Source organism: Dromiciops gliroides, chromosome 1, assembly GCF_019393635.1.
Source record: "Dromiciops gliroides isolate mDroGli1 chromosome 1, mDroGli1.pri, whole genome shotgun sequence".
Lineage (NCBI taxonomy): Eukaryota > Metazoa > Chordata > Mammalia > Microbiotheria > Microbiotheriidae > Dromiciops > Dromiciops gliroides.
In genome coordinates, this window is record NC_057861.1 from 721,558,777 (window position 1) to 721,580,321 (window position 21,545).

The window sequence follows — 21,545 nt, forward strand, 5'->3', positions numbered from 1 at the left end:
AAAATTGACTGGTTCCATTAAAGCATAGAACTCTTTGCTTATGTTTGGTATGGGTATAAAATGGCTTCACTGACTAGGATTGCAGATGATCAAAGATTTAGTTCTCATATGAACCTCAGACAGCATGTAGTCCTACCCCTTCACTTTACAATTTATAAAACCAAGGCCCAAGGATGTTACATCACTTGACTGAGGTCATTCAGTTATTGTCAAATAGATGGATGGATGGATGGATGGATGGATGGATGGATGGATGGATGGATGGATGGATGGATGGATGGATGGATAAGTAGATTATGGACAGATGAGAGAAAAAGAGGGGAAGGGAGAGAGGATGAGAGGAGAGACAGAAAAATACAGAAAACAGAGACAGACAAACATTATGCTAAGCACTGTGTATACAAAAATAAGGAAATAAGGAAATTCCCTGCCCTCATGAGACCAATTCTAGTGACAGAAGAGAATGCAAAAAGGGGGAGGGTGGATGAAAAGGAAGGAAGGTGTGAGAGTTGGAGTAATGACCCCTGCTGGGAGGAATATTTTGTGAGCTGTGGCCTTGGTGTCAGGAAGTGACATTTGCTTGTGGGTACTGTTGATAAAAACTTCCAGCCAATTAGTTTGGAGCTGTGTGTGTGTGGATGGCCCTGTTTCCTTTTTCAGGGGAGGCTTCTGGGATAAAGAAGGGGCAAGGGCTCTCTTTCTCCAGGACCTCATGTGGAGAGGAGCAGAGATGCTGGACCCCTTAGATAGATGAAGGCATCTTGGCCTCTTTCTCTCTCCTAACCAAATTCTTATGCTCCTTAATAAATGCTTAAAAGTCTAAACTCTTGCTAAAGCTTCTAATTTATTGGTGACCACTCATTAGAATTTTAGACAGTCTAGCTAGAATTTTAGCCACCTCACAGATAGCAACTTTACAAAGGGATATGATACCTGGATGGCAGTCTGGTATGGAAATGGCCAGAAAATGCCATGGAGGCCTCTTTCTTGACAAGATAACTGGATATTCACCCATCAGCACTTATCACTCTAGGATTAGAGAACAAATTTCAGGGGGAAGCAGAAGAATGATTTCAGGGTTGACTTATGAAGCTAGGTACTCTAACTCTGGAACCAATAAATGTGCTTTTCATTTTCCTTCTTTTCCACCCTATGCTATTCCAACATCAGAAATGTCTCTTCATGGCCTTTCCAATTATAATAACAAGAAGAATAGTGATCATTTATACAGAGACTTAAGTCTGCAAAGACTTTGTAAATACTATCCCACCTATTCCTTGCAACAATCTTGTGATACTGGTGCTATTATTTTCCCCAATTTATAGATCGGGAAACTGTTGTTGATAGATATTAAGTGATTTGCCCAAGGTCACATAGCTTGTAAGTGTCTGAGGCAGGATTTGAATTCAAGTCTTCCTGACCCCAAATCCAGCAACCTACCCATCATAGCTGCCAATCACCATCTGAAATCTTCATCATAGCTCTGCAAAGGTTATGGGTCCTCTTCCTTAGGCTAGGCGTCTAAAAATGCATGACCTTCCCATTTCTTGTGTAGATCAGTTCTACATTTGCACTTCTGTCTGGGTGGCACTATGTGGAACAGTGGTTAAAGTACCAAACTTAGAGTTAGGAAGACCTCAATTAAAATCCAGCCTCAACACTTATTAGCTGTGTGACCCTGAGCAAGTAATTTATCCCTGTTTTCCTCAGTCTCTTCATCTCTAAAATGAGCTGGAAAAAGAAATGTCAAATCATTCCAGTATTTTTACCAAGAAAACCCCAAATAGGGTCACAAAGAGTTGAACACAACTGAACAACTGCCCTCCTCCCTTTCTCCTGGGTTTTTCCCCAAGGTAGCTGTCATAAACTCTCTTTCTTGTCTACTACAAACTATTCACCAACCTCTCTGTCTCCATTCACTCTTGACTTTAAAAATTGTGAACATTAAAAAGAAAATAATCTTCCTTGCTCTTTACTGTTTTTTTTTCCCTTCTGTACCTTCAGATTTTGCCTTTCTGATTTTAAGCCCTTCAGATAATCTCATCTCCTCCATCTGCTCTTAACTGTTTTTTCTTATTATGTACTCATCAACAGACTTCTACATCAGTCATGGTAACTGTTTTGAGGATTTAAGCACACAGAAACTGTTTTTTGTCAATTTTGACAATCATCAATTATGGGTGACTGTTTGATCTTTTAAAAGATAAATAGAAAACAAGCTTGGTCCATCACTGTCAAATCATTGAATGACAAATCACTGGTTCTTAAGGTCCTATGAGAACATAGAATATCAAGTAATGACTTTTTCTTTCTTTTCTTTTCTTTTTTTTTAAACCAATTAAGCTCTGTAGTCCATCAGAGGGATTTTTATATTTCCTTAGTTGCCATGAACCACTAAGATAAGCATGGGAGCAGCTTTTGTCTCTCTACAAAAGACTTTAAGGAAAAATATGAGTTGTAAATAAATCTAAAAAGGGAATAGGAAAACAAGGTTCCGAGATTAACGTTGTTATTGTTCTATCACACTCCTGGACCAATATTCTTTTTTGTGAGTTCCAAAGCATTTTTCATTTTAATGATCTGTTGCTTTTACATTTGACTAAGATTAGAAATACTTTCATTAATCATATATAAATTCTAGGTAAGACTATGTGGATCTTGAGGAACCAGGCCAATTTCTTTTACTTTTGTTTGTTAGTTTAAATTAAAATCTGATCAATATCAACTCTATAAATAAAAAACAAACAAACCATGAGTTATATGTAGATAACTGCACACAAACACAATGGAAAAGCACTGATAGGACAAAGGATAATTGTAGAATTGAATTTAATTAGCATCAGAAAGCTTACTACTTCTGTTTTAAGAAAGAAAAAAATTAAGGAATTGATTTTTTTTATTTTTCTCTTTGCATTTTCAGAATTTTTTTTAACCACGGCATGTAATAGTGAGACATAATCATGTATAAATTTTATTACAAGTAGAAGTACTTCCATCACAATTTTATTTTTCTTTTAATTAGCATTGCCTATCTCAGTTCCTTTATTTTTATTTTTGTTTTTGTTCAGTCTCATCCATAGTCCAACTATAGTAGGAACTTAATTGTTTATTGAATTAAATTTCCTAGACTAATGAGCCACACTGTGATAACAATAATTATCAAGGTTTTGTTTTTTGTTTATTTTTTCTTAGCTCTCTATTTGGCTAAAGTGCTTTAAAAATTAAAGCAAATAAAACTATAATTACGTGTAGAGATGTTGGGTTTTTTGTTGATTTTGTTTTGTTGTTATTGTTGTTGTTGTTTTGTAATAGGGTTATACCTTCTTGCCTATCCACTTCCTCACTAGGCAGAAGGAAACTAATCCACAAAAGTAGCCCATGAGTAGTAAATCATTAAACCACTAAGTTTCTATAGAAGTGCAGGAACCTGAGACCTGGGAACAACCTTAGCTTAAAAAGGCCAAGGTCTCCCATTGCATCAAGGGCCATCTCCATTCCTCCTGATGAATATCTTGCTAATGGACTCAGATGGCTATGGAGGAGTTAGGCTGGTGACCTTGCACAGCCCTCCCTCCCTTAAATCCAATTCACTGCAAATCATGACAGCATCTCCCAAAGGACAAACAGCACCAGCAAAAACAACTAACTTGTGTATGAATTGCCATTTGGTTTTCTTGTGTTGATGTGCCTTTATCAGCATGCATAAGTATCAGCATTGCTCACTTCCATGCATCAGCATAAGAATCAGCATTGCTCACTTCCATGCATCAAAGAATATCCCACCATGGGCTAGTGAGATACTCAAAATCAGTCTAAGTACCCAGGAGAAATACTCATTTCCTCATTAAACCCCTTGTTTGTCACAGCAAGTCTCAGTATCAGAGGAAAAGTTTCATGTCAGGATGGAGATGTCACCAAAATACATTGTGTCCTTGCTCTGTCATTTGCTTTGATATCAATATAATGTAATAGTTGAGTTACCTGAGCTATGTCTTTTTTTTTTCCCTTAACTATTAGCTGCACCACTAAATTGACCCTGTTGGAGGTTACATTAATATAATTTGTCAGAAGGAAGCTTCCTTCCTTCATACATAGATATACACAAATATACACTATATCTGCATCCATGGTTATACTTGCATCTCTATCTCGATCAAAAATTTTATCCATAAATATGTATATATTTATAACTAAAGTTCTACATTTATATGTATCCCTTTCTATGTTGCCCAGGGGATCCATATTTATTCATTAATGTATTTCATTTAACCAGAATTTTTAAACCATCTCCCATCTTTGATGGGAATTATATGAAAAGAATTCAAATATAGTCCCTATAATTCAAACATAGTATGTCATAAAACTTACAATCTAATAGGGTTTTAGGCAATATAGTAATAATACTGGCAGCTCAGATGCATTATTGGTGCACTGATATTTAATTGCTCATTGAGTAGAGCAGTTGAAACTGTTGGGGAGCTTGAATTATAGGCATTTTTTTCTGCATAATTCAAAATTGTTTCCCAGAATGTTTGGAATAATTAACAGATTCACCAAAGAATATTATTGTGCCAATCTGAAGACAGACCCTGAAACATTAAGTATTGCTGCCTTGGTGAAATTTTGTAGTTCTTTTGGGGGGTGTAATGTTAAATGAAGCCTCATATTCTTTCAATTTGCATTTCCTAGTTTACAGATTTGGAATATTAATTTATCTGATTAATAATGATTAAAATTCTACATTTAAAGATTGTTCACACCCTTTAAATATTTATCTATTAGAAATATCTCAATATCATACATTTGTGTTTCTTCTCTATGCATCTTGAATACAAAAACTTATCAATGGAAATTCTTTCTGACTCTTTTGCCTAATGGATAATTTCCCTTATTCTATTAGCTGAATTGATTTAACTAATGTAAAAGCTTTTCAGTTACTTTTGATCAATGATTTTAAATTACATATTCCTTTCCCTTCTGTTATCTCCCCTCTAAATTGTTTGAATAAATACTTCTCAATCTCAATAGTTGTTAGAAAAAACATCTTTTAATTTTTCTGATATGATGGATTTGTGCTGTAGCCTTTTATATTTAGATCAAAAAGCTATTTATAACTTATTATAACAATAGCAGTAATAATAAGAGCTAGCATTTATTAAACACTTACTATGTTCCAGGCACTGTGCTAAGCACATTACAATTGCTATATCATTTTATCTTCACAAGAAGCCTGGAAGGTAGGTACTATCAGTCTTATTTTACAGATGAAGAAACTTAAGGTAAGAGAGGTTAAGTGACTTGCCCAGGGTCACAGGGCAAGTGTCTAAGATAGAATAAAAAATCAGATTTTCCTGATTTTAGGCCCAGTGTTTTATTTGCTGAGACACAACACCTAGCTGCCCCATATAAGTAAGAAATTGGTCTAAGTTTTTATTTCTTTTTTTCTTTTCCCAAAGGAGCTTTGCAGTTTTCTCAATTTTGTTTTGTCTTTTAATTAACCATGGCATCCATTCCTAAGCAATTGGTTTTGGGTTTTGTTTTATTGAACCATGGGACTGCTGAATCTAACCACTTATGATTATCTAATTTGCATCCTTTCATCTAATTTCTATGTTACCAAATTGTTTGAAGTCTATTGCTCTATATAATATTTTGACTTCCAGAAGTTCAATTGCCCCTTCATTTCTACTCTACCTTCCTATCTATTTCTTCTATTATTTCCCTTGAGATCTTAGACTTCTTGTTCTTCAATGTAAATTTTGTTGTTGTTGTTGTTCTTAATGTATAATTCTATAAAGTGCTATAATTATTATTTTTTTTTTTTGGTGAGGCAATTGGGGTTAAGTTACTTGCCTAGGGTCATACAGCTAGTGTGTTAAGTGTCTGAGGCTGGATCTGAACTCAGGTCCTCCTGAATCCAGGGCTGTTGCTTTATCCACTGCACCACCTAGCTGCCCAAAAGTGTATAATTTTATTACTTTAGCTCTCTAGTTAAAGTGGTATCATAATTTTTATTATATTAGTACAGCCTAACCATGGTCATTGGATATTTCCATAATTATTTGTCTATTTCTATACCTTATTTTGCAATTTTAATGAATTATGTCTTCATATTGACATTTTTATGAATCTTATAATTATTTTGTTTGGGGTTTCCCTTGCTATCATTCCCCTTCACCTTGTTTTTTTATTATTTTTTTTATTGCTATATAAAAACATTAACCATTTTCATGTGTTTATTTCTCTGGAAAATGTGATTAATTCAACAATACCATTGCTTCTTTAATGGGCCCATCAATTAACAGCTCTATTTTTGTGACATCATGAGGATGATGTCTTGACTTAAGCAAAAATTGGATTTAAGTGAAGCAGAGCTATACAAAGTCTTCAACCTTTTTTCTCCAAAGTCATCCAAGTCCAGTGGAAAGACAGAAGTCTAGGCATGTGATGGCTCAGAATGCAGGGGGTGACCTTGGCCTTTCTAAATTAAGGTAAAGACCTTTCCTAGGTCTCAGTTTGACTGAGGCCATTCCCATTCAAAGACTAAGGGCTAGGTTGTTGTTGTTTGTCCTTCATTCACAGAGGACCATGGGTGATGTCTTGACTTAGACTGAATTGAAGTGAGGGAGGGCTGTATGAAATCACCAACCTCACTTTCTCCTGCAGAGCCATCTGGGTCCATTGGCAGGATAGACAACAGGATAATTGCATATGGCCCCAAATGTTTTAAGGCAGTTATGGCTAAGTGGCTTGCCCAGGGTCACATAGCTAGTAAATATCTGAGGTGAGATTTGAAGTTAGGTCCTCCTGATTCCAGGGCTTGTGCTTTATCCACTGTGCTACCTGGTGGCCTTATAGATGCTTGCTGACTTGACTTTACATTCTTCACCCATAGCCTGAGGAAATTCCTTTATGAACTAGTGGGAGCAAAAATCCTTTGATGCTATTTTGTAAATCTTGTCTGCTTCTCCCAACCCCAATCTTCTTATCATTTTCATTATTGCCATTTTGGTGAAAAGTTCCTTTTTATGGTTGTCAGATGGTGTGCTATGGAAATGTGAGCTTGCTGAGTAAAGGACCTAGGGCCAGCTGGTTTCTACAGTCAGAGCCCAGTTGTGAATGAGAATCCAAAAGTATTGCTTATTTCTGCAGTTCCAGGCAGAGAGCAGCATGATGAATGGTCCCAGTTTACACACTGATGTGCTCATAGCTCTATACAGTCAGGATACAGAAAGCTCAAATAAAAGTGTAGAACAATAGGGAAATAAGGCTGAATCAGACTTGTTTCACCAAAACTGACATCTGGAACTATGCTTCCTCTTCTTTATCAAGCCTACCACGGCTTGAAATACAAATTTGGTTCCTAATTTCCCTCTCCAATCTCACTCAACACATGAATCTGTCACGTAAAAAAAATCCTTTGATTCTGACCTGATCTTTGGTTTACTGACTTTCTTTGATTCTGTCAACTTGAATTAAAGAGAAAGCAGACAATATAGCAAAAATCAAGATGTTTAGTCTAGCTAAGAAAGTTGCAGCTCAGATCCCACACAGGAGCATGTCCTGGGGAGCCTAAAGAGAGGACTGGATGCAGGGTTCTCATAAAGTATTAGGGAAGAGGGAGGGTGAATCCATGTTTAAGTGGAATGGGTCATTCCACAGTTTCACAAAGTAAGCTGTTTTCCATAACAATCCAAACTCCAGAAACTCCATAAAGAAAGTTTGAGTTTATAACATTTACAAAATAATAAGAGATTAAGAGATAATATCTGGTCAGCCCCAGGCAATTCATGGATTTGGGAACTAGGTCAAGATTAAATTGATTCAGCTTGTAGTCCCCAGTTTTGGACAATTCCCTCCCTTCTATTAGGCTCTGGAGTTTCCATCAATACACTATTTTCCCACTGATCTTCCAGGGCACATCTGACATTCTCCATCATCTGAGGAATTAGCCTGCTTCTGAATGGGAAAAGTGGTATGATGCATTGATTGCCTAACACATAATCCTTACAAATCAATAAGTAGACATTCTTAAGATAGCAGATTCTTCAACTTGGGCAAATAAATACTATCCTTAAAGCCTTTACAACAATACTGATTTTAAAATATTTAGTATCTCTCAATACAACACACACACACACACACACACACACACACACACACACACACACACACTCCAGATCTGCTGTGATTTCACTGGGAGAGGGAATTCCTGGTGTGTAAACTCCCTCCACTGATGCTGATTGACAACTAATCCATAATGTCTAGTTTTAGAGAGACATCTATAGCATTGTGAGGTTAAGAAGCATATCAATGGCTACACAATTAGTATGGATCAGAGGCAAGACTTCAACAAAAGCCTTTGAGACTTTCATGTTGGCCTTCCACTCAACCTGTCATACTCCTGCCCAGGAAAATTCTAGCTGAAGTTGATATAGAACTTTAAATTTTAAAGAGAACTTTATATGCATTATCTAACTTCTTTGTCATAATACTGTGAGATATGTTATGGACTATTAAGTGGTACCCTGAACTTGTCTTTTTGAGTTGTCATATTTTCCAGAAACACTGAACCCAGAGCATGCAGGAGGCCTTGAATGTGTCAAGGACAAAGCCCCTCCCCACCCCAGCTCACATAATTTGTTGTTTGCATCTCAAACTGTACTACCTGTATGTCCTTAGGAGTGAAGATAGATGCCAGTCAGTCTGGGCCAGGCTGAAAAACAGCATGTGTATCTGGGATGCCTGTACAGAAGCAGAGCAACCTATCTTCACAGTCTAGCATGTTCCAAGGGAAAACAATGTTGATTCTGCTATTGTTTTGCTTTTCCCCTTTGGGAGGAATTTTGTCCTTTTCCCACCTGTACTGTGCCTTTCCCCCTCCCATGCCCCTTTAAGTGGAGATTTCTGTTCCCTTTCTCCTTTATTTGTCTTGCTATTATAAAAATGTGAACTTCTGTATGGATTGTGACCTCTTTGGGTACCACAGGCCACGTTCATTTCTCTTGTAAGGAACCTAGTTTTCATGTAAGTTTCATTAAGTTGTGATTGCCTGTTGACAGACAGGTGCACCAAATATCATTTATTCCCTTTTTCAAATGAAGATAGTGAGTCTCAATAAGGTTAAATGACTTGACTATGGACATGCTGCTGGTGGGATTTGAACCCAAATCCCTCCTGGTTCTGAATCTGTAGTTTCTCCTAATACACCACATTAGACAATGTAAACTATAGACATGATGGTGCTGGATAGAAGATAAAGCATTTTGATGAAATAATTAACAGATTTACAACCTCTTTACTAGTAGTTATAGTGTATCACAAAAGTGTGGCTATAAAATGAAAAATTCAATGAAGCCAAGCTTTATGGTCTGCAAAAGGCCAAATAACTAGAACTATGACTTCTTCCTCTATTTATTCCTTATTTGCTAAATATTGATCCAACAATTTGATTCCATGAAGCAGGACTCTCCAGGGGAAAAAAGTGTTCTGCATCATTATTCTAATACACTTTGCATAGCCTTTAAGTTTATGAATTGAAATGGCATATATCATCTTATTTCTCTTTTGAGTTTGGAGTCCTAAGGTAAGCAAGAAGCAATAAATATTGTTATTTTTGCTTTTATTTCTTTGTCATTAGTCCAGTTCTTAATTTGAAAGACTATGATTATACAATTTCCCTGTACACAGAATCAGAAAATGAAACTCGGTTCATAGATTACCTCAAGACTTTTCCTTAGGAAAGGCATTCTTAAATTTTTTTTCCTACATCTTAGATGCAGCCCAGTGAAGGCTGTAGTTGCCTTGTCAAAATAATGCATAAAAACAATATTTAGGAAACTGTTTGGCAAATAATCATTTAAATGTTTTGTTTTTGAAAAGTCTATGGAACCTATATCAAGAACCTTTGTTTTAGGATTTCCTAAATTAAAAACAACAGCAAATTACCACAAAAGCAAGAGATCATTGATCATTTTTGTAGTTGCTCCACATAAGTGGCTTTTATAGGAATATATATATAATATATATATATATTATATATATGTATATATGTATATATATATGCTGTAAATTCTTTAAGCAAAATAACACTTATTTCACTTAAATCCAAGAGGTTACTAATGTTTTGGATATCATCCACCCAGCCACCCTGCCCAAACTCTCCTCTTCCCCACAGTAAAAAAACGACACTATTATGGAAGATTCAACATACCATGAAACTACTGAACTCAGGTATTGAATAAAAATATATTACCCTCACTTTTAAGTAGAGTTTAAAATGCAATACCAGCCCCAGTTTTAGTCAGCAAAACTAAAACTGAATAAAATATTACAAGACAGTTTTTTCAAAAATTCAGATGATGCATACAGATTTAAGAACAGATTTTTAAAATATCATTATTAAAGATCATTTTAGAATATATTATCACCTCCTGTAAAATAACAGTTGCTAAAGGATCTATAAATAAAGATATGGAAAATAATAATCATGCATTTTTCTAAGGCATGTATCAAGTCCTAATTCCAGATGTTTTATGTTTATTGCACAAATTTAGTCATTTGAACCTCCCACCAAGAGATCAGGATGGTTGCCCTATTTTTATATCAAAGAGCATGAAAATTCTTCCCAGTAGAAAAATAAGAGAGGTTTTAAATGCACCTCTTTCTGTACTACAAGTACAAATGTTCCCCTCCTATAAACACCAGAGGGAAGACAATATGGGATTTGGGCTTCATTGCTCTGACCCTTGTCATAGCCATGCAGCTGTCTTTATTGAAAGATGTAATTTTCACAAGAGTTCACTAGGCCTGCAAGCCTTTCAGCCCCAGCCTTGTCATCTTTTCCTCACTCAAATGAAAAATGTATTTTTGAGGCCTAAAATTATCTCCCTTCTTTTCCTCTCCCCAACAAAACTTTCAGGGCCCTGGAATGAGTTTTTGACAGCTAACCTTATTTTTACCCAGTCATACATCATCAGACCAACACAGATCTTATAGTATATTACCTACGTCCAGATGAAGTATTGGCCTAATAGATCATAAAGACCATGTCATTTCTATGATACATTCACTGTTATGTCAGCCAGTCAGGCAAAAGCCATAGAATGACTTGGACCTTTCAAGGTTTATTTAAAGGAGTGTTATTTAATTTGTAGTTCCAGCTGGGATTCAAAAGGCAAGCCTTCTTTTCCCAGATAGAGTGAGTTGTTATGTTCTTAGGAGTCTCCTAAGAAAATTGATTAAGGTAAGTAAAGCTTAGGCAAAGGGGATCACTTCCTCTCCTTGCTTTTAAACAGGACTTCAGATGTTATTTGTCAGTTTCCCTTTGAAGCTTCACTGTGCAAAGAAATTACAGTTCCCCACCATGGTTAGTCCCTGGAAAATATTATGAAGTAGACAAGTCTATAACTGGTTTCTCTGTCTTACATTTCTCAGCATCCTCTCTAGTCCTAGGGTCTTTGATCTTGAGCTACTCTGCCCTCTCTTCTCCTTTCCAGATTTATTTTGTAAACCCTGCTGTAAAAGATAGCTCAAACTCCTGACTTGTCCCTCTCTAATCATATCCTCCAGATAAATACCTCAGCTCTCCTAAGTCCCATACCTTCTGTACCCTCACTTTTTTCAAAGTAACACAATGAATTAGTAAATATTCTAGTCTACTGGCTAATATTGGCTCATAGTGTCATAGGAGCCTAATTTATGGCTGGAAGGACCTTAGAGGATATTTCATCCAATTTTCTCATTTTAAAGATGAGGAAACTGAGTTTCAGAGAGGTTAAGCAATTTTCTCAGAGTAACACAATTGACCAAGGCCCTATGTGAACATCTGACTCCAAAGCAGGTACTCTTTTCGCTGTATCACAGGTGTTGATATTTACCAATATTTGCAGATTGGATAGTAGCCCTAAGAGACACTAGGTCATAGAGATTTTATCCTGGTGATGAATCAAGTGCTTGAAAGACTATAGTAGTTGGGACTTAATTGAGGGAAGTAGAGTTCAGTAATGTTTTTAGAATTATATTTTAGTATTGGAAAAGAACTTAGAAGGGCAGCTAAGTGGCACAGTAGATAAAGCCCTGACCCTGGATTCAGGAGAATCTGAGTTCAAATCCAGCCTCAGACACTTGACACTTACTAGCTGTGTGGCCCTGGACAAGTCACTAATTGCCCCACAAAAAAAAAAAAAAAATAAATAAATAAAAAGGAAAAGACCTTAAACCTTGGACTGCAAATTGTTTCATCCTGTCCCTTTGTGGGTTCTGCCATTCCAGAATCCATTTTAAGGTATTATGGGGTGACTGGGTAGAGTATGGCCATTAAGCCCAACACCCTCATTTTGCAGATGAGGAAAGTAAAATACAAAGAGACAGTTGCTGAGGGTGCCATAGGAGTGTATGAGGGAAGATTTGACCTCAGGACTTCCTGACTCCATTCCCAGTTCCCTATATACTACAGCACATGTTATTGTCCTTACCATGAGACTTGTCCTTACCAAAAGACTTACAAGAGAATTCTCAGCTAGAAAAAGTTCAGAGAATAGGAAAGAGGTAAATATCTTCAAGAAAAGTCTCAATTATTATTTCTATTTTACAGATAAGGAGACCAAGATAGAGATTAAGTTGCTTGTAGAGGATATAACATTGAGAAGCAGTGTATCATGAATATAGAGCTAGAAGCAAACTCAGAAATCATCTGATTTGGTCCCATTGTATAGATGAATAATTTGATTCCAACAGATTTTAAGTGACAACATTATTGGATCATATCAATATGAAGTACAGGCATTGTGATACCAGTCAGCTCTCAAATCTCCTATTACCACTAATAAAAGCTAGAAGTTATATATTTCCTTAAGGTTTACAAAGCATTTTTCATATGTTATATAATTTGACCATCACAATACATATAGAAAGTAGGTGCTATTATTATTCCCATTTTATAGATGGTAAAACTAATACCAGGTCAATGTTAAATGACTTGCCTAGGATCACACAGTAAGTATCTGAGGAAGGATTTTTATTCAGGTCTTCCATACTCAGTTAAGTCAGTCAATACTTATTTATTAAATACTTATTCTATACTAGGTAGTGTGCTAAATGCTGGGGATACAAAGAAAGGCAAAAAAAATGTCTCTGTCTTCAAAGATCTCACAGTCTAATGGATGAGACAACAAAAGAACAAATATGTACAAACTTGGTATGGTATATATATGAGAAGTGATTATGCTGAGAAGGCATTAGAATTAAGAGCAATTGGCCTTCTTGTTGAAGGTGGGATATTAGTTGGGACTTGAAGGAAGCAAGGGAAGTGAGAAAATAAAGATGAGGAGGGAGAACATTCCAGGAAGTGTGTGTGTGTGTGTGTGTGTGTGTGTGTGTGTGTGTGCGCACGCGCGCACATGTATCCACGTGAAAGAGCCAGAGAAAATCACAAAAGAAGGAAAGTGTTGTTTATGGAACAGCAAATAGACAAATGTCATGGAATCTGAAGTAGAAGAAGACTGGAAAGGTAGGAGAAGTGGTTATTGAAGAAACTTGAATGTCAAACATAGGATTTTTTGTTTGTTTTTTGTTGTTGTTGGGGCAATGGGGGTTAAGTGACTTGCCAGGGTCACACAGCTAATAAGTGTCAAGTGTCTGAGACCGGATTTGAACTCAGGTACTCCTGAATCCAGGGCCGGCGCTTTAACCACTGCACCATCTAGCTGCCCCCCCAAACACATGATTTCGTATTTGATCCTGGAGATGATTAAGGAGCCAGTGAAATTTCTTGAGAAGGATGACATTGTTGGACGAGTGCTTTAAAAACATCAATTGGGGAGAGGGTAGGAGGGGAGTATCAAGACAGTGGGGAAAAGTCAGGGACTGGTCTGAAATGTCCCAAATTCCCTTTCAAACAACTTTAAAGAATACCTCAAAATGAATTATGGAATGTCAAAATGCACAAAGGGAAAGTGTGAAACAATTTCCCAGTTGAAGACAACTCAAAAGGTTGGCAAGAAAGATCTATCAGACCTGGTTAAAAGTGCAACACAGTCCAGTACAGGCTGTGCCAGCACAGACTATGTCCTAGCCAACCAGCAGCATCAGTTGAGGGTGATTGAATCATCAACAGCAGTAGCAGTGGCTTCCAGAGCTCTCAGCAAACAGAAAGCAAGAAAGTCAGATAACTGGTTAGAAGGACATTACAGGGGTCTATTTGCTGGCACTGGGAACAGAACTCTGTTTTATTGCCCATGCTTGGATGAGTGTTGCAATCCCGGGTCAAAGTCTCAAGGCAAGGTGGAGCACTAGCACACCAGGGCTTGTGGTCACAAGGAAGTAGGGACTTTGTTTAGAGTTGCAAGGTGAAAAAGAATGCTTGTGGTTTTACAGACTTGAGCAAAAGCAAGAGAGTAGTAAAAACACCTCTCCTTAGATCACACTACGTTGGAAGAGCTGAAAACTTACAGAAAAATACTATATAAACTATTTGAAACAATAGATATTTCCCCAATTGATAGATGGTCAAATCATATGACAAGTAATTTTCAGACAAACAAATCAAATCTATTTATAGTCACTATCAAGTTGGCTAATATGACCAAAGAAGAAAATAAAAAATGTTGGAGAGGATGTGGGAAAATTGAAACACTAATGAACTATTCCTGGAATTGAGAATTAATTTATTTCCCTCCAAACAACTTTAAAATAATGCCTCAAATTAAATTTTGTAGTGGCAGAGCCAGCAAAAGATCAGAATGAGACATTCTTCTACCTGAAGACAATATAGGAGGTCAGACAGATTATAGATCTAAAACATGAGGGTGTAGACTGGCCCAGACTCCATATGGATGAAACAATGGGGGTGGGACTAGGTGATGTCAACAGAAGCAGCAGCAGCTTTGAGTACTTTCAAGACATAATGGAAAGGGGAACTGACAATTGGTCAGAAAGAGATTACAGTGGAGCCCTATACTAGCAATGAATGCCAAACAAGGCCCTGTTTGGCAAATGCATTGCCTTTAACCACTTCTGTGGGCAGAGGAACATTTACAGTCAACATGGAGCAGAAACCCTGAGTAGTATTGATTTTCCTTACAATGGATCAAATACCCTGAGAAACAGTATCATTTCTGGTCCCAAGTGAACAGGAGCCCTGAGAAGCAGTATCACTTGTAATCACAAGGAATCAGGGATCAAAGACTAGAGTTAATATCAGGAAAGTAGTGATCATACCTCTTCCCAGATCACAACACCGTGGAAGTACTGAAAACATCCAAACCCCCAGAACCAGCTTTGAAAATAGCAATACAGGGGCAGTGCATAAAGCACCAGCCCTGGATTCAAGAGGACCTGAGTTCAAATCAGGCCTCAGACACTTGACACTTATTAGCTGTGTGACCTGGGCAAGCCACTTAACCCTCATTGCCCCTGCAAAAAAAAAAAAAAAAGTGTGTGGGGGAAAACCTACATGTACAAAAAATATTTATAGCAACTCTTCTTGTGGTGGCAAAAAGTGGAAATTAAATATATGCTCATCAATTGAGGAATGACTGAACAGTTTGTGTTATATGATTGGGATGGAATACTATTATACTGTAAGAAATGATGAGTAGGATGGCTTCAGAGAGAAAAAAAGAAAACCTGTCAAGACTTACATGAACTGATGCAAAATGAAGTGAGTACAAACAGGAGAACAGTTTAGAGAGGACTAGCAATATTTTATGATGATCAATTATGAATCACTTTTCTCTGTTTAGAGATACAATTATCCAAGACTATTCTTAAAGACTTAAGATTTTTAAAAAGAGCTTTCCAACTCCAGAGAAAGAACCAGTAGAGTCTGAAAACAGGTTGAAGTATATATTTTTTATTTCATTAATTTTTCCTGGTTTTATTGTTGGTCTGTTTTATTTTGCAACATGGCTACTATGGAAATGATTTGTATGGCTGCATATATATATATATAATCTATATCTAATCTGAGGCCTACCCTAAAAAACAAAACAAAGCAAAACAAAAATTTCCCATTCCTATGAGTTATCAGCCTATATCTCTATTCCACTTTTGTGACTAAACAGCTAAGAAGGCCATTTATAATTTCTGCCTCTTTTTTCTCTCCTTTTCTTTCATTCTAATCTCCATGTGTATAAAATACATGCATATATCTATATCTATATATATTTTCATCTCTATATGTATATGTTTATATGTGTGTATACAAAAAATAATTTCACGATGTAGAGTACATCAACCCCTGCTGCTGTTTCATGAAATGTGATTGTGAATTATAATATAAGGAAAGATAATATTAAGAGGGCAGATATGAGGAGGGAACATAATGTAAATATGAGGAACAGCTAGTAAAAAGGCATGGGGGAGGGGAATGGAAGTCATTTAGACCCTCAGCCCTTCCAGATACTTATATATGAAATGAAATAGTAGAGTAAAAGAAATTTTACAGTATTTATAGCTTTCAATCTACCCAGGGCAGAGCCATCCCTCTGCACTCAAACATCTCTAATTTCTCTACTAGTTAAAGAAGCTCAAGATCAGTCTCTATTTTTGTCTCAGAGACCTTTGGCATTGAGGTGGTTCAGTGGAGAGCGTTAGGCCTTGTGTCAAGAAGCCCTGAGTTTAAATCCAGTCTCAGATACTTACTAGCTATGTGACCTTGGGAAAGTCACTTAATCTATTTGACTCAGTTTCCTCAACTGTAAAATGAGGATAATCATTTCATGATGATCAAATAAGAGAGTTCTTGACAAACCACTTCACACAGTGCCTGGCGTATATTTGGTAAATATGTGAATGCTGGTTCTCTCCCTCCTGGTTTCAGGTGTCCAACCTACATCACCTATGTGTGAGCCTATAGCTCTCTCTTTTTTTTTTTTGGAGCTCTTGAATTATGTGATCTATATCATCTGCTAGACTCATGATCACAGTTTCTGTCTTCTCTCCTTACAAGGTACTTAATAAATATTTATTAATAAATTGGCTGAGTAAAAAGTTTTTTGAGTCCTTGGGCAGTTGCTAATCAGGCTAGATACTAATCCTTTCCATCTGCTTGGTTAAGTTAGCCAGCATTATCTCGATTTTAGAAGCCAATTGGGTTGACTAATAATGTAACAGTGTGGGTATCTCGTTGACAGAGTGGATAGGGCACCAGGCCTGGTGTCAGAAAGAACTGAGTTCAAATCTGGCCTTAGACACTTGCTAGTTGTGTGACTGTGGGAAAGTCACTTAACCCTCTTTACCACAGTTTCCTCATTTATTAAATGAGCTGGAGAAGGCAAACCACTCAAATACTTTTACCAAGAAAACCCCAAAAGGGATCACAAAGAATAAGACAGAAGTGAAATAACTGAACAATAACAATGAAATACTTAACAGTTAGATAACACTCAAAAGTTTTACAAAGCATTTTATTTGCATTTCTTTACTGGGTCTTTGCATTTAACCCATGAAGTTGAAGTTATCATCATCATCCCCAATTATAGGTGACAGAATCTTGTCTTCAAAAAGGTAAAATAACTGGGCAAAGGACACTCAACCAGTATGGGGAAAAAATGAATTTAACCCCAAGAACTGCTGACTCAGATTCAGCACTCTTCCCCATACTCTACATCGTCTTTCCTTTGATTGATAATTTGTCATTTTAAGAATGGGGTCACATTTACCAATGGGAAGTAAAAGAGATCTTGGCCACAAGAATCAATGACAGCTCTATTTGAGAATAATAAGACTTGACATAGCCATACAACTTAATGAATCAACTCACTAATTGATACTAGAGTTAAGTCCAACTTTTACTAACTTATCCTAAATTTTCCCATTCAGGATTCTGTGCTGCCTCTACAAAGAATATTGGAGCTGACAGTTGAAGCAGCAAATTATTTGGGCCCACTGCTATTATAAAAACCAGGACAAAACCATGGTTCAAGGCCAGAATTTTCCAGACTGAGTTTTAATTGAAAATTCCAGCTCTGGGCCATGTTTGCATAGGTAAAATGAAGAACAAACCATCCCAGTAGATCCAACCTACATAGAACATACTTCATCATTACCCATTCACTGACATTAGGCCACATGTCAGGAGATTAAATGTGACTTTAAAATGGGGTTTTCCCCAAATGGTTACAGGAGAGATTTCCCCTGTGTTAGAAAACTTGATGACAGCTACTACACTCCATGACCTCCCATAGGCTCTGTCAGGCCATGTCTAGCTGAGAGGCTATTTACCTTAATTACCTAGCCACATCTTATGCAGTGTCAAGTGGTAACTAAGCAAATAGCTTGTGTCACTGCTGCATAATTTTAACATCTTCACTTTCTGACAGCAGATTTGAGTCACACGTTATCAGTTGACCTTTAAGTATTTTACCAGCCTGTTATGACAACAGTGGCAAAATTGATGAAAATTGATGATGCTTTAAAAACACACAATTAGAGTGGCTTGATTAGAAATGAAGCACATCTTGAGTAACTTCTCCTTTGAATATGATATACAAGCACTAGCATTAATGATAAAACTTTTTTTTAATATAATGAACCATAAAATTGCAGTCTGCATTCGAGAGCACTCTAGCAGATAAGTGAGGCAATTTTCCTCATCATTTTTCCTTTTGTTGTCAATCTTGTTCCATAGTCCATTGCCTTTTCAATGAGCAATAATGGGAATAATCAAGATTTTGATATGCTCAAATGTCTATGCTTAGGTAAAAGTACTTTGGATTATATCTATCCATTTCTAATCAATTTTACTATATAAGAGTTATGTTTATAAAGTCTTTTTTTTTTTTTTTGCAGGGCAATGGGGATTAAGTGACTTGCCCAGGGTCACACAGCTAGTAAGTGTGGTGTCTGAGCCGGATTTGAACTCAGGTATTCCTGAATCCAGGACCGGTGCTTTATCCACTGCGCCACCTAGCCTCTATAAAGTCTTAATAGAGACTTATTAAAACAAGAATGCAATTGGAATTGCTTGGTATTGAAGAATCATATTTTTATTACATACCTGGCTTTCAAAGTGTTCATTGTGATGTCTCACCTAGCTAGCAAATTCTGAATGAAAGCCTTGATTCTTAGATAATTCTACTTGGAAGGTTCTAGACTTATAGTTAAAAACTGATGAATAATTCATTAAGTTCTCTTTTGCTCCTGAGGAATTCTGGGGGGTTTGCAAAAGTGCAAAGAAGAGAAAATTCTATCTTTGTGTGCTTTGGTTTCACACAAAAAACATCATTTTGCTAGGGCCTAGTAGCATCTTTCCCCACTCTCCTGATTGTTTAGTAAATGATGTTCATTATTACTTTGCAGACCTTTAGAGTCGAAAATTATGGATGTATTCAAAGCCAGTTCCAATAATTGTGAAATGTGGACTTTCCTTTCATTATTAGCCTTTCATAATCCATCTATCCATCCATCCAATCAACACTTATTGAATGATTATAATGAGCAATGCACCATGCTAGATGTTATGGGTAAGGCCTTCCTCTCAAGAATCTTTCAGTCTCTCAAGTCACTAGAAGTAAAGTTTACTCAAGAGAAAATCAAAGCATCATGATATTTCAAAGAGAAAAATCGTTTTCTGTTTTTTGTTAAATACAGATCTGACCATGTCATGGTGCTACTCATTAACTCAGAGGTTTCCCAGATTTTTCTAGGTTCTGTTTGATTTTTAAAGCCATTCACAGCATGGCCCAAATTCACAGCATTACTTTCCTTTCTCTCATACAACCAAATTAGACTTCTCTGTTTTCCTCACACACAGCATAATTATCTCTCAATCTTTGTCCTGGTGATCCCATTACCCGGAATGCACACTCTCCTCACATTTGCCTCCTAGAATACCTTACTTCCTTAAAAATGAAATGTGTGCCTCTTTCTATATGAAGCTTTTTTTTTATCTCCCCTCCTACCAATGAATTCTCTTAATAACTACTATATATTTATTTGATTTTATTCTGTATATTTTTATACTTACATGTTTATATTGTTATCCCCTCTCCAGAATATAGATTCCCAGAGGGAAGAATTTATTATAATTTTATCTCTATTTCCAGTACTTGGCTGAGTACTTGATACATACCAGGTGTTTAAAAAGTATTTTTTGATTAACTGATTGATTGATTAAAGGGAGGTTACACTAGGAAATGGTGATAGTTGAGCTGAGCCTTGAATGATGAGTAAGAGTTTATTAGGTAGAGATGATGTAAAATGGGCATTTTAATAAAATTGAGCTAGATAAGGGAAGCAAAAAAAAAAAGTACTACCATAATAGTTCTGCCTTGGTTTACCTTCCTAGTTAGAACCTTTTGCTCAAATTCTAATAATAATATTTAATAATACTTAAAAAATTTTTAAATGCTGTGTATTTACTTTCTCATTTGATCTTCTTAGAAACCTTGTGGAGAATTTAAACACTTGGATTAGTATTCTCATTTTACAGTTGAGGAACTTGAGATTCACAGACAGTAAGTGACTTGTCCAAGACTACACAGCAAGCAAATTTCAATGGTAGGATTTGATCTGTATATATGTGTTTGCATTTCTGTCTGTCTCTCTGTAAGTATGCATGTATACATACACACATACAACAAACATATATATAGTGGGGGGTTTGTACTCCAAGTTCAGTATGCCATTTGTTGTTTAGTCATTTTTCAGTCATATCCAATTTCTTGTGACCCAAGTGTTTTGCCATATCCTTCTCCAGCTCATTTTACAGAAGAGGAAAAAAGAGTCCAACAATATTAAATGACTCCCCCAGGGTCATAAAGATAGTAAGTGTCTGAGGTCAATGTGCTTTCTATTAAACCAGGCTGCCTCAATTGCTCTGGACAATTCCCAATAATGTTAACTGTCCCACCTGCTATTCTCTGATCAACAACCATATCATAATCTGGAAATTCAGCCAAAGTATTGCTTGAAATGACAGAAATTTTAGGTCCTAGGGCAAGCCAGTAAGAGAAAGCTTTGGGGACAGATAAGAATTTTATATTAATCAAATGACTCTATAAATGCCACAACTCAAGCATAGGTATAGCAATGTATTTAAAAATAATTATGATTTCCTAGTACATCTCCTCCAACATGAATACTCCCTTGTAACAAATTAAAAATAGTCATGTAAAATCATCAGACTTCATGTGACTGTATATAAATATCAAAGTTTCTACTAGTAAGAGGAAAGTGTTTTATTACCTGGTATTAAGAATTTTATGATCTGGTATTTAGTATTGAGAACGGCTAGGTGGTGCAATAGATATAGTGCTCAGCTTGGAGTTAGGAAGACTCATTTTCTCGGGTTCAAATCTACTCTCAGACACTTACTAGCTGTGTGACCCCATGTAAATCCCTTAATGTTGTTTGACTCAGTACTGGGTTAGAATAATGGCCTTTAATACCACAATTGAGGAGTTTAGCAGTTTTCTTCAAGAAGAGCCTGAGATGAACATGCATATTTTTAAATATATGTATGCTTTTATACTTGCATGCATATACATATGTATCTGTGTGCATATTATATATGCATGTGTATATAATATATAATACACATA